Below are 12327 nucleotides of genomic sequence, written 5' to 3'. Positions count from 1 at the left end.
GCTTACCAGTCAGTGACTTCTTATTTCCCAGGTATCAATTATAGGGCTGTGTCTGTGTGAAAGATAAAAATGCTCTGTGGTTAGATCACAGGCTGTAGTTTTCAAAGCCAGTGACTAGAATAGCTGCTGAAATTAGTATTATATACCTGAATAAGCCACTCAATATTTTAAACCAATTAGAACTAATTAAGGAAAGGGCAAGGAAATCAAAGGGGTCTACAGCTGCAGAAAAGGTAGCCAAGTGCTCCCACCCACAAAAAAATACTGGATTTCTTTTTTTTGTGTAGTGGCTGTGTTCCTGTTTGAATAAATTTTGATGACAGATCATGGGGAGTCACAGCACTTGTTTAAACTTCACAAAAATGTACAGAGGTCTTTTGTTTTGGTGTGCTTTGAAATTCTTCTCATAGTTCCCTTTGGTGCAGCACAAGAATGATGGTGGTACTTCCCTCTCTTGGAGCTCTACATCAAATCTTGAGTTGGAAAGTTTTCTAGATACCGTATTATATGTTTAGGAACTTTATTCTGATGGCACAGATGTCTCAGATTTTCATCTTTCCTTGGTAATCATGATGTGCATTTTAGGGTAAAATATCTTTCAAATACTGTTTATTTAACTTTAATAATAATGATGCTGTGTGATACTGATGTAAGATTGCCGCAATGTATTTGCTGGGGATGCACACCAGGAGTGACTCCACTGCTTTCAGCTGAGTTACTTTTATGCATCTTGATGGTATAAAACCAAAAATTACTTTATTTTGTAGTTGCCGAAACAGAATGTAATAGTCTTATAATTTATATAGTTACTTACAGAAATATAGTGTAGAAGAAATAATATCTGGAAATATTGGAAAATCTAATAAAGGTCTTGGAAGGAAATTGGTTAAGCAGTTGAAAAATAGTACTGTGATTGTGTGTATCAAAATTAAGATATGCAAAACGAATTCTTTCAATTAAATTGTTTTCATATCACTTCAGCTGCAGTAGAGCTGACCTTTAAGTTTGAACTGCTGTTACTGAAATCCCCTTGGTAAACTGAACACTTGAAGAAAGAACGGAGCAGAAGTGGTCAGAATTTTTTGAAGGCAGTTTAATCTCCCATTTCTTGATCAGATGGAACATTTGATGACAAACCCCTCAAGAGTGTTTTGGGGGAAGAGGGGTTATTTGACTGACAAGCTGTATCCCCAGTTGGCTAATCAAATAGAATGGATGTGCCAAGTTGTCTTTCATGTGTTCTCACTGATGTCAGATTGGCGGCTGGATGTAATTGGATGTGAATGGAAGCACTGAAGAGCTTGTGGCCGTGCGCAGGCTTTCTCTCTTCCTTGTTCCAAGATTAACTGGAAGGGTGTATTTGTTGGTCTGAATGTTATTTAGCAGTTCAGTCTCAATTAAAGAATATGCTGCTTCCACAGTAGATGTTAATTTATTAAGAACATGTAAGATCATGTCCACCACATGTAAATTTTTGAAAGATCTGGAAAAAGAAAAAAGGATGTGTAAATATGTGCACCCCTAATCCAAAATAAAGCAAAGTCAAACTGTTCAGCTAAGTATCCTGCAGTCAGAGTTGATTTTTTTTCTTAGTGGAAAAGCTGATTACACACTAAAAAGCAGTTAGTGAATTTGGGGGGAAAATAGAATATTTTAACAGTGAAAAATCAATTAGTGGGTTGGATTTTCAAAATCATGGAAACAAAGTTGCATTTCGAGTTTTATTGTTGGGGCATAACCCGGTGTCTCTTGAAAACCTCACAGAAGAGATGGTTTTAAAATGCATCATAGCACTCTGTTCCACAGTAACGGTCTTGACATCACTCTTTGCTCTGTAGCAGGACTCCGATACTCTTCATTAAGAGCCCTGGGTAACCTGATCTAACTTGGCCCTCCTTTGAGCAGGGGGATGTGCTGTTGGCTGCCAAAACACTTTCCAATTTCAGCTATTTTAAGATCCTATAAATTCTTTATATTCTCTATCTGTGTTTATGTGTATCTAATATTTCACACACGTATGTATGTATATATATGTATACATAAAAAAGGAAGAGGAAAAAGTATAAAATTAAGTATAGTGTTTTGCCAGTGTTAGACATCCCACCAAGACAATAATGGATGAAAATTTCAAATTTTGGCTCCATTTATTCAGCCTTTTTAGCTGTGGATGCTTGGGAGAGGTATCAGATGTACTTTTGGGACTGATAGCATTTGTGGTGTGGATCCCCAAGATCTGAAGAGGTTGGCTGGCAGTATGTGTGTGCTGGTGGGCTGTGGCAGACTTAGTGACACTGGAAGCTCGAAGACTGAGATTTGTTAAATTTTGCCTGAGTAATCAGAAAGGGTCAAGCATTTATGTTTCCAGAGTAACTTGTTCTGGTTCATTACCCTTCCTGACTTCTCAGAAATCACAGCAAATAGTTCACCATCCAGAGCCAGGAACATCTGTCAAGACTTACAAAGATATTTACTCTTGCTTCTGCTGTCTTTTGTCTGTCACTATCAGCTTTTTCTCTTTTGATTTCTGTTAGCCATTTTCTGCTCTGGATTTCTAGCAGTGTTGCAACATGAAAGAAACAATACATATGCTAATGCTGTCTGAGGTTTGTTGGTTTGGAGGGGGGCGATTGCTTGCATTGAATCTCTTCTTTCTGCTTCACCTTTTTCCATCCAGGCCCAGCCATGTGCCTGGGGGTGGTGGAACATGGAGCAAGCAGCCCCCTCCTTTTCTACATGCTATTTGCCCAAATGTCATGGTTACTTTTTTCCCTAATCCTTATGCTTGTGGAGGTTTCAGAGAAAAGTAAAGGCTTATTTATTCATTTCTGCAATTTGCTACTATGACAGAGTAATTGCAGAAGGCGAAATAAAATGTAGAACTGCCGTTCACATACAACCTTGTTGGAAAGCCCCTGCGACCAAAACAAAACCAGTCGAACAGAATGTCTCCCGCTCTGCCCGGAGGGTGGCTGGGCCCTGGCTCTGACAGGCTGCCGGGGGGGAGCTGCAGGCTGGGGGGCCCTGCTGCAGGGCCTCCAGCTGAGGGCAGGGGCCTCCAGCTGAGGGCAGGAGCCTCCTGTGAGGGCAGCCCACAGGAGCTCGCACCCCAGGAGGGGCTGTGGCTCCCGGTGCCCTTGCTCCTGTGATGGCAGCGCAGTGACAGCAGCGACTGGTGCGTGGCTCTTGCGCACGAGGCACTTTTCTCCTTCTGGTGCTGTAAACATGCAAGGTGATTGCCTTACACATCCCTTCCTTTAAGGGATTTTGCCTCTAGGTGCTTAGACCTGCTCCACTGCAAATACTTTTTCCTAATTCTCAATATTTTTAACAGTTTATCAACTGGAATGTGAACAAGTGCAACTTTATCACTGAACGTTCACTGCAGCTGGCACAGGGTGATAAAAACTGCCTTCCTCTGCTCCAACCTGCCTGCGTTTGCTCTCTGCCCTCCATTCATGTCACTGCAAAGGAAAATGGGTAGTAGTGTCCTTGATGTTCTCTTAAGCAATTTTGACATTATATTAGAGTTGTGTAGTTTTTGGTGAAAGTTAGGGTGAGGAGCTGAGTTACTTTGTGATCATTCTTTTTGAGCAGAGTCTGTGGTCTGAATACATCAAGTCTGTTGAATATCCTATCACTGCAGGAGAAAGTTTCTGGTAAATCTCTGTTGATAGCAGCTTTCTAAAAGTATTTCCATCATCACAAAGCTATGCACTTACCAGGTGCTTACTCTGAGACAGTCACACTGACCTGAAGCCTAAGTGCTGCCTTCTTTACCCAGCCCACTGGCTTCATAGACTTCAATTCTGGATTTACAGGATCATAAATTAAATCAGACTTTAGACTTCTGGATTTTTAAATGTGTTGTCTTCTACACTAAGTCCGTGAAATTTATAAAAATACCTGCTTGGCACTTTTATTTTAAAAAGACTTTGATGCTTATGTATCATAAGTCCAATGTTTTGACCAGAATTCTACAAGAGAAACAATTGAAATATTTTTAGAAACAAAAGGTATGTTTAAAAAATATTTTATAAACCAGAATCAAAACTGCTGGTAGAAATTAATTTGATATTTCCATCTTAAGTTCTATTAGAAAGTGATGCTTGTCATGAAACCTCTAAAATCTATGTTTTAACAAAAGTGATTTTGCTTTAAATGTAACTGCATTCAGAAATTACTACCAGAAAGCACCTCTGAGTTGAATTCAAGTTTGTAGGGATATAGCAACAATCTGAGGGTAATTTCACTTTGAAGAATGTTTAGTTTACAGTTTATACTCTTTTTAATAATCCTGTCAATCTTTCTTCTCTTAAGTGTCATACAGGCTTTGAAACAGGTTAGAACCACAACCTTAACTTTTCCCATTAAGAATTGTAAACTGACTGGACTAAAGCTAGCAATATCCCACTGTTTCACACCCTGTGGTTAATCTTGAGGAAGAATATTTGTTCATATGAAACTCTTTCAATGAGAAGAGTTAGTTCATCTGCTCTAGCTGATTTGATTCATAGTTCTGCTGTCTTTCGTGAAAGTCTTCTCTTTCTGCCTTTTTTTTTTTTTTTTCCCCCAAATAAAAAACTTAAGAAAATCTACGGGCGAAGGCTGTGGCTAGCTTTACTTTTGGAAATTTATTGACAAGAAGAAAGGATCCATTATCTATTGCTTCCCTGAAACACATACACAAATGCCAAAACTTGAAACAAAATTATTTCAGAACTGAGAAACGTTTAAAATTCTTGAAAGAAAATTGTGGCGTTTTTCTCTTAGAATAGTTTTGAAAACAGAAAATACTTTTTCTTTAAAATATTCATTTCTCAGTAGATTTTTGCATATAGAGAATGAAATTGTAATTGGAGGTGTTGTAGGACAAGCTTTTCCAAACTACTTCATTTGTAGCATTAGAAGAACTTCATTTATCATCACAAATGATACTGAAGTTATCTCTCATATGTGATAATTAGATTATATTTTTTGTCCTCTTGTCTTTAATCAGGTAGAGTTAGTGTGGTCATTATTTGAGATTAAGTAGGTTTCCTTTATCAGAAATTTAGGTTAAATGCTAACTCCTGGCATTTGCTATGGTTTTATAACTCTAAAATTCATTAAAGGAGATATATTTTTGAGTACCTGCAATAGAAATTTCTCTTTAACAGAATCTTGTAAATGGAAGTACTTTCCCTCATAAAGACGCACTTCAGGAATCGGAAAGGCTATAGCCAGCAATACTTAAGATGTATTTGAAGGATTAAATTCCTAGTCAATCTGATAATGACAATGTTTCTTTCTAAATTTGTTTCTTCCTAAATTAAACTGAGACCCACTGCATCCACATTGTAGCTCCAAAAGCCTTCTCTCTGTCATCTTGCTAATTACTCTTGAAAAACAAAATCTCTTCACATTTCTGGTGATCTACAAAAAGAATATTCCACTGCTGGGGAGAGAAAAAGTTTGTCTGTGTTCTCATAGGATCAGGATGATTTCCATGCAGAATTTGAGAATTACATTTCCTTATTCATGTTGATTTTAATAGTAGTAAAAATCAAAATTAATGTCTGGAAGCATTTTTAAAAATAGGTTCAGTCTGCTTCTTCCCTCTTTCTTTAAGTTGGAAGAATTAGTCTGAAGAAGACACTAGAAAGATATTTGTCATGAGGCATGGGTTGGAACCTCATCCTCTGGTTCCTCTGGGGAATGACCTGAGGAATAAAGAGTTTCTTTATTTCTCATACATTTCACAAGCCAAAGACTTTGCTGAAAATGCAGCCTCCTTTCCTAATCCCTTAGATGCCTAATCTGCAAATTTCATGAAACTCCTTAGTGTTATAGCAGACTCTGATTCCTCTTTTATTCCTCCTTTATTTGTTATTAGTTATTTTTAACTTTCTAGCATCTCTGGTGCTAACTGGAGATTAGTATAAGAAAACTACAAAGATAAGGGAATGTAGGGAAAAGTTGAAATAACAGTAAAAGAAAATGTGTACAGTACAGTGCATTTTATATGTAAGTATAAAAACTTAAATGGTATATTTTATGTGTGTATTATTTATATGTAATAGGTATATTGATTTTTTTAAAATTAAATGCAACTGAGACTCTGTTTTTGGCTGTGGTAGTAGTGTAATTGGTGATAAACATGAGACTTCGAAAGCAAATTAATAGTCAGTGTAATGTGCTTCTGAAAATTAATTGATATTTTGACTTCTTCCTCAATAATATTTGTATGAATGGTTACTGAAGCTTAATGTCTTTGGATTATATTGTCCTAGGAAAGATGTGACATGTTCTAAACATGGAAACGAGTAAGATCTTTGACTAAATAAAATGTGAACACACAAAGACATTCATTCACAAAGTTATCTATCGGGTTATGTTACACGAACGGCTTTATGAAGTAGCTTAAGATCTCTGCCCATTTAATTCTCAAGTCCAATGTACAGCCAGTAAACCATGGTCCTCAGGTGAGAAATGAGAAATTTTAAGGGCCATTGAACATACTGAATTTAGCAGAGTGTTCAATAGCCCTCAAAATTTCTCATTTAGGAGGGTGCATATGTATTGCTTCCAAAAATGAATGTGAACTTCACTTTCCCCGTTTGATTTACACTTCCTCCCTTCTTCCCTCCCTTCTCCTCTCTCTCCCAGTCTTATATGCCATGAGTAGCTGGTCTGCCTTCTCATTTTGAGTCACATACAATACACTTGCTGATTAAAACATTGGCATAAATTCAGATTGTGAAAAAACATACAGAAATGATGCACAGTGTAACACTAGAAAATCCCAAACCCTAGACCAACCTCAAAACTGTGAGTTTGGGATGTATTTTCCCCTTTTCCGTTATCACTTCTTCAGGCACCAACTTGGTAGCTAATATAAATGTGACACATGTTAATGTATATTTTTTGCCTTTCTGGAATTCCTACCATTATGGTTCAGGATCTTTCCATCAGACCTTCACCCCAGAATCTGATATTCCCAGTGTGAAAGAGGAAGGAGACTGACCCAAAATAAGTACTGTGGATTTAATCTTCTAAGATATTGATATTTTCTCCTTGCCTTTGAGCTACTTAGGCTTTATAGTTTTACAACTGCAGAGGTAGAGCAATTTGTACATTTTCATCCAGAGAATTGATTTTGTGTGTGTTTGAGTGGGGAGCATCCTCAGACTAAGAACCACTTCAGACAAAAAAGGATAAAAAAATGTGAATCTATGATATTTAAAGAGACTTTTAAAGTATGTAAGTCAGAATTGCTTAATTATATGATAGGGTTCATAAAAGGCACATAATAGCAACTTGTCAAACTATTCCAGTTTATAAATAATTTACATTTTTCTGTAAGCTCTTTCTCTATTTGAACAGATAGGTCGATTAAGTAATTTAAATAAGTATTATTTGTCATTCTCTTATTAATGCAAAATAACAATTTTCCGTAAGGGAATAGGAAAATTTGAAAGGAAGGTTCTTTATGCTCATCTCTGTTTATACACTAGTTTTGTGATTCTCTTTTATCTACGTTGTTTGGACAGTCTTCTTCTTATTTTAAATATTTATTGAAATAAATATTTATTTACTCTCCCAATTAGTTGTTTGAAAGTAGCAAAATTCTTGGAAAATAGCAACAGTGTGGAAATTCCACAAGTCCTGCAAGTCCACTAAGTTTGCAGAAATAGTAAGTTGAAGAGCAGGACCCCCATGGTCTTTCAGTTGGGTAATTTTTGGTTTTTGCTTGTGCTGGAAGAACTGGAGTTGCAGAAAGAGTAGCTGGCACACAAAGGACAATGAAATAGTCCTGAAGATGCGCTGGGATAAATGCTTTGGATAAATGCTTTGTATACACTTGAAAACTGTAATTGTAAAGTTGTTAACTATACTGGTGACTAAATTGATGCTGTAGTAAATAAATACTTGGTGAGTGTGTCTGTAGTTTTCAGTATCTCTCTGTTGGTGAACAAAGTTGGAGCAGTGTTAGAGCTGGCTACCTGTTCAGCTGCCAATTCTCATATTAACATCAGCACCTTAAAAACCAAAGGCACTCTTGGACAGTGGGGTTAAACTTCTCTAACTGCTCACCTCTGAAGACTTTTTTTCAGCAAAATTAAGTTACTCAAAGGTAGAAAGGAAGGGATCTGTTAATTGAATTGCTGATTTATTTAACACACAGAGTCTTCTTTCCTTTTCTTGATCATTATATATTTTACATTTCTTTATACATTATTTTTGTAAAAATAAAATAAAACCAGTGAGGGATAAAATACTTATATTTTTAACAGTTGTGTTACAATAGGCTCCACAAGGCTCCAGAGGTGAAAAACCTATTGTGATCTTCTATATACATTCATAACTGCAACCTTTTTTTCCCTTGTCCACAGTTCATACAAAAACTTGAATTTCATGTCAATGTTCCCTCATCTTTCTTGTGACTGTCTTTTTGGTAAGACTAAATCTATCATAAATCCACTTGAACTTTATCTCCTTGTGGAAATATGTAGTATTTTAGGTAGCAAGGTTAGATATGCAGACTAAAAGCAGCTACTTTTGGCATTCTAAGTGCTTTTCAGAAAATGCATCCCGTGGGAGTTAAAATACTACAAAGGCTTGTATACTTGAGAAATAGACTATTAAGGAAATATATTGTGTTAGACTTCAGCTGAATATGAGTTTTAGTATAAAAAAGTCACTTTCTTTTGCTCCCTCAAAAAAAGTTAGCAAAGTTATTGAATATGCTACATTTTGGATTAATACATAGACTGAAGGGTAAATTCTGTGCTTCTTAAACATGTGTAATCTAATTAGCATTTGTGAGATTTACTGGGAAGAATTTTCCCCTTGGCATATGCAATTGCAAACAGGGAGGATGTGGGCTGCAGGCTGCTAGTGACAGACATCTGCCTGGAGTGGACATCCGTGTAGAGAAGTGCCTGCATCCTTGCTCCCTGAGGACCTGGCCTCAGCTGACATGGCTCATGAAGTTATGAGAAGATTTTTAATTACAAGGAAGTTCCTCAGCTGGTAAAAATAAGTAGAAATCTGCTTTGAAGGAGAAGGACGTTCAGAAGATGCTTCTTGAAATGACAAGGTGTAATTTAGTTGACAGAGAAGTACTCTAAGAACCCTGTGTTACTGTAGTACTTTACAGAAATCTAACTTAAGAAAACTGAGAATAATGCTGCTTTTTGAGAGAATTAAAAAAAAAAAAATAATATGATGGGGCAGGTTCATTGTAGGTTATTTCTGCAGTGGGAGCCTCAGTCAAAATTAACCCTGTTAGCTCTCTTATTTCATGAGGAAAGAGTTAAGTGTGGTTTTCAATCTAAATTGTTCTTGATGTACATCAGTAAACTGTCCCCCTTTGGAAGTACCTTCTCATTAGTGCTTATCAGAAGCACTTTAAAGACTTGCTAGTGTCTTTAAACACAACTGTCCAAATGTATAAGCCTGACTTACTTTAATTTTGTATGGTTTAGTAGCTAAATCTTAATTTTTGTTGATAATATACTTCTTTAATGGCGATATACATTAATTCTTCTTTTTCGTGTCATCTGCTAAAGCATGTGTTAAGCATCATAAATTTTTGATGGAGTGGACAATCTGGACTGTACCCCTGCATGTGACTAGCTAGCTCATTACAAGTTCTGAGCTCCTCGCCAGCAAGATTTTGGCCTTTCTTTCAGAGCACAGGTGCAGTACATAGAGGGAAGCTCCTGTCACTTTTTTATAGTAGCTCAGCTCAATTAAGCAGAACTTCAAGTCAGCTGTTTCACAAGAAAGCATTGACTCACCTCTTTGTTACTGAAAAATGTTTGGTGAAATAGTGGCATCCACAACCTCAGTTTAAATGCACAAGGTAGTCCTTTCAGGCTGGAGTGGAATCAACCTGCATATATGATTCAGTCTCTATTTCACTGGCTCTGGGTTAGTAATGTAGGACTGTTGTTGGCTTTTTAATTCTTGGTTTCTGTACAAATCCTTTTTGAATTTGGTAAGAAAAAAAATAAGAATTGATGTGCATCATTTGGAACTGTAATTTCTATAAAGGTGATTTTATTAATTTAGTGCTTTCACAAAGAAAGTAAAAGGAAGGAGTATAATGCAGCAGTGACTGTTCTGTGTCCAACATCAGTATCTGCACTCTTCATGTCACCCAAAGATCTGGTCCATGCTGTCTGATTAAACCAAGTGGAGCTTGTTTGTTAGGTATATAATACATAATTAAAACAATGCATAAAAGTAGAGCATTGTATGAGCAACACTGTACTTAGTTATATCCAGTAACTTTCTGTGAGATTGCCTCTGTGTCTCCCATGCCCCATGAGCTTTGAAAAACCTCAGAAAACCAGAACTTTTCTGAAGACTAAATGTTTTGTCTTTACCACTATAGCCACAGAGGAAGAAGAGCTTTTTCCAGAGGGTCCTGTAGGTTTCAAAGTATCTCTTGCAAGCATCTGTGTAGGACTGAGAACCGGTAGCCTCCAGTCTCAGCTTCCATCTGTGTCCACAAGCACTGCCTTGAAGTACTTTTCCTCCTTCCTTCTACCAATCAACAAAGTGCCAGTTTTAAACAGGCCCCAGAGAGCATGAAGAACACTGCATTGTAATGGTAGATAAAGTTTAAATGTCAAATATTCCCTTTACTGCAGAAACTACTTAGCTGCTTCCCAGCATCTTGGCTATTTTCTCTGAGCCATCTCCACCAAACCTCAGTCAGCCTCAAGGCATTTGAGAGACATTTGAGAACAGAACTAGTAAAGGTGGAATATGTTGCAGCTTCTCAAGTGTAGGGTTGAGACCAAGACCTCCTGTGACCAAGGGGAAGAGATCAGAGTGGTGGTGGAGTGCACTGGAGAGGCCCCACAGCTGTCTTGCTTGCTGCTCCTGTGGCTGGTGCTGCCAGGGTGGGCCAGCCAGTGCAGTGACAACACCAGGGAGAGAGGGTGACCTTCCAGGACTCTTGCATAGGAAAATGAGGCTGTGGCCACTTTTTCCTGTTTGCTGCCCACCTTCCCCTGCCCTCTAGAAAAGAAGTTGCCATTCCCTGAACTGAAAGCCAGCCCATGCAGGCTGTCACTACAATGGAGACCTTCGGGAATGTTTTGATGGCAAAGAAAAGATATACAGAGATAGATGACTTAAAAATTGAGCCACCTAAGCACATACTAGCTTAGCAGTTTTTTGGTAGGTTTTGGTCAATACCTTCAAGAACATACCAGGGCTTTTTGTTATTTCAGAGAGTGTGCTTAAAATAAAAACTATTCCTCTCACTGGCTGGTAAGTGGATTAGTTTAGCAAACTAAAGCTTTAGTTAAGATGACAATAGAAGAGAGTATTTATTCTCAGTCTCTATCAGTGACTCTTGTCTCTAATGTTTTTTTCTAGAAATTGAAAGGATACTGTATGCATGTTTGATATTGTATTTAGTCTCTCAAGATGGCATCCCAGGTCTGATGTTCAATTAGGGAGTGCAGTTCTGTAATCCTTATTTAATTAGAACTCCTTGTCTTACTCTCTGGGAGTTGTATTTGTAATTGGATTCTCACAAGTGAGAATATGCAGAGGCTACCTCAAAGGGAAGTTGTAATTTGCTGATGTGTGTTACTTACCTGTCGTTCTTCGAGAATGTTTCCTCTGCATATTCACATTATGGGTCCTGTCCACCTTCTGTTTGTCTTCGGATTTCTACTGCTCTACAGCTGTGGTGTTTAGTAAGAATAACTGAAGTATTGAGCACTGTACAACTCTTTAAAATCTCTGATTGCTTGGAGTCATGAGATGGCACTTGTACAGTCCTAGTAGTCACTGCTCTTCCAGGAGGTTCCTGTAGGTCACCAGCACTGGAGAACCAAAACCCACTGGTGTGAATATGCAAGGACAGCACTCTCAAAGAGCAAGACAATGGTAAGTACCCTTTCTTTGTCTTCTGTGATTAACCAGATATTTCAAATGTTATTTTGTAAATTCCCTATTTGCAAATTTGCTACGCTTTCCCTATGATAGAAACATTGAGATTAATTTTAGTGCTGTTGCCTTTCTGGCAAAAACCAAGAAACTACCTGTATTTGTACATACTCACTTCAGTTGTAAATTGATGTACTACTGTCAGCGCATGGGTGTGTGCACGTATTTGAGCTATAATAACCTAAAATGCACATTTACAGTGCAGCATTACATATTTTACAGAGTTGCGCTCTTTTAGTTGTACTATAGTTATAGTAGATTAGATAGCAGAGTAAGTCACTGACCAAAACAGTCTTCTAATAATATTAACAATGTTAATTCTCCAAACAGATTCTCCAAAATAAAACCAAGGGTATATTACTTTTCCTTTCT

At 37.4% G+C, this 12327-nt stretch overlaps 1 protein-coding gene across 4 annotated transcripts in view; it reads left to right on the top strand.

Annotated features, from left to right (window-relative positions):
• TENM1 (teneurin transmembrane protein 1) overlaps nt 1-12327 on the top strand; it is a 346951-nt gene that overhangs the window by 110762 nt on the left and 223862 nt on the right. The window lies entirely within an intron of this gene.

The sequence above is a fragment of the Athene noctua genome, chromosome 11 (assembly GCF_965140245.1).
Source record: "Athene noctua chromosome 11, bAthNoc1.hap1.1, whole genome shotgun sequence".
In the NCBI taxonomy this organism is placed as follows: Eukaryota; Metazoa; Chordata; class Aves; order Strigiformes; family Strigidae; genus Athene; species Athene noctua.
Note: the sequence above shows the minus strand (reverse complement) of the source record. Positions and strands in the feature narration are given on the sequence as shown.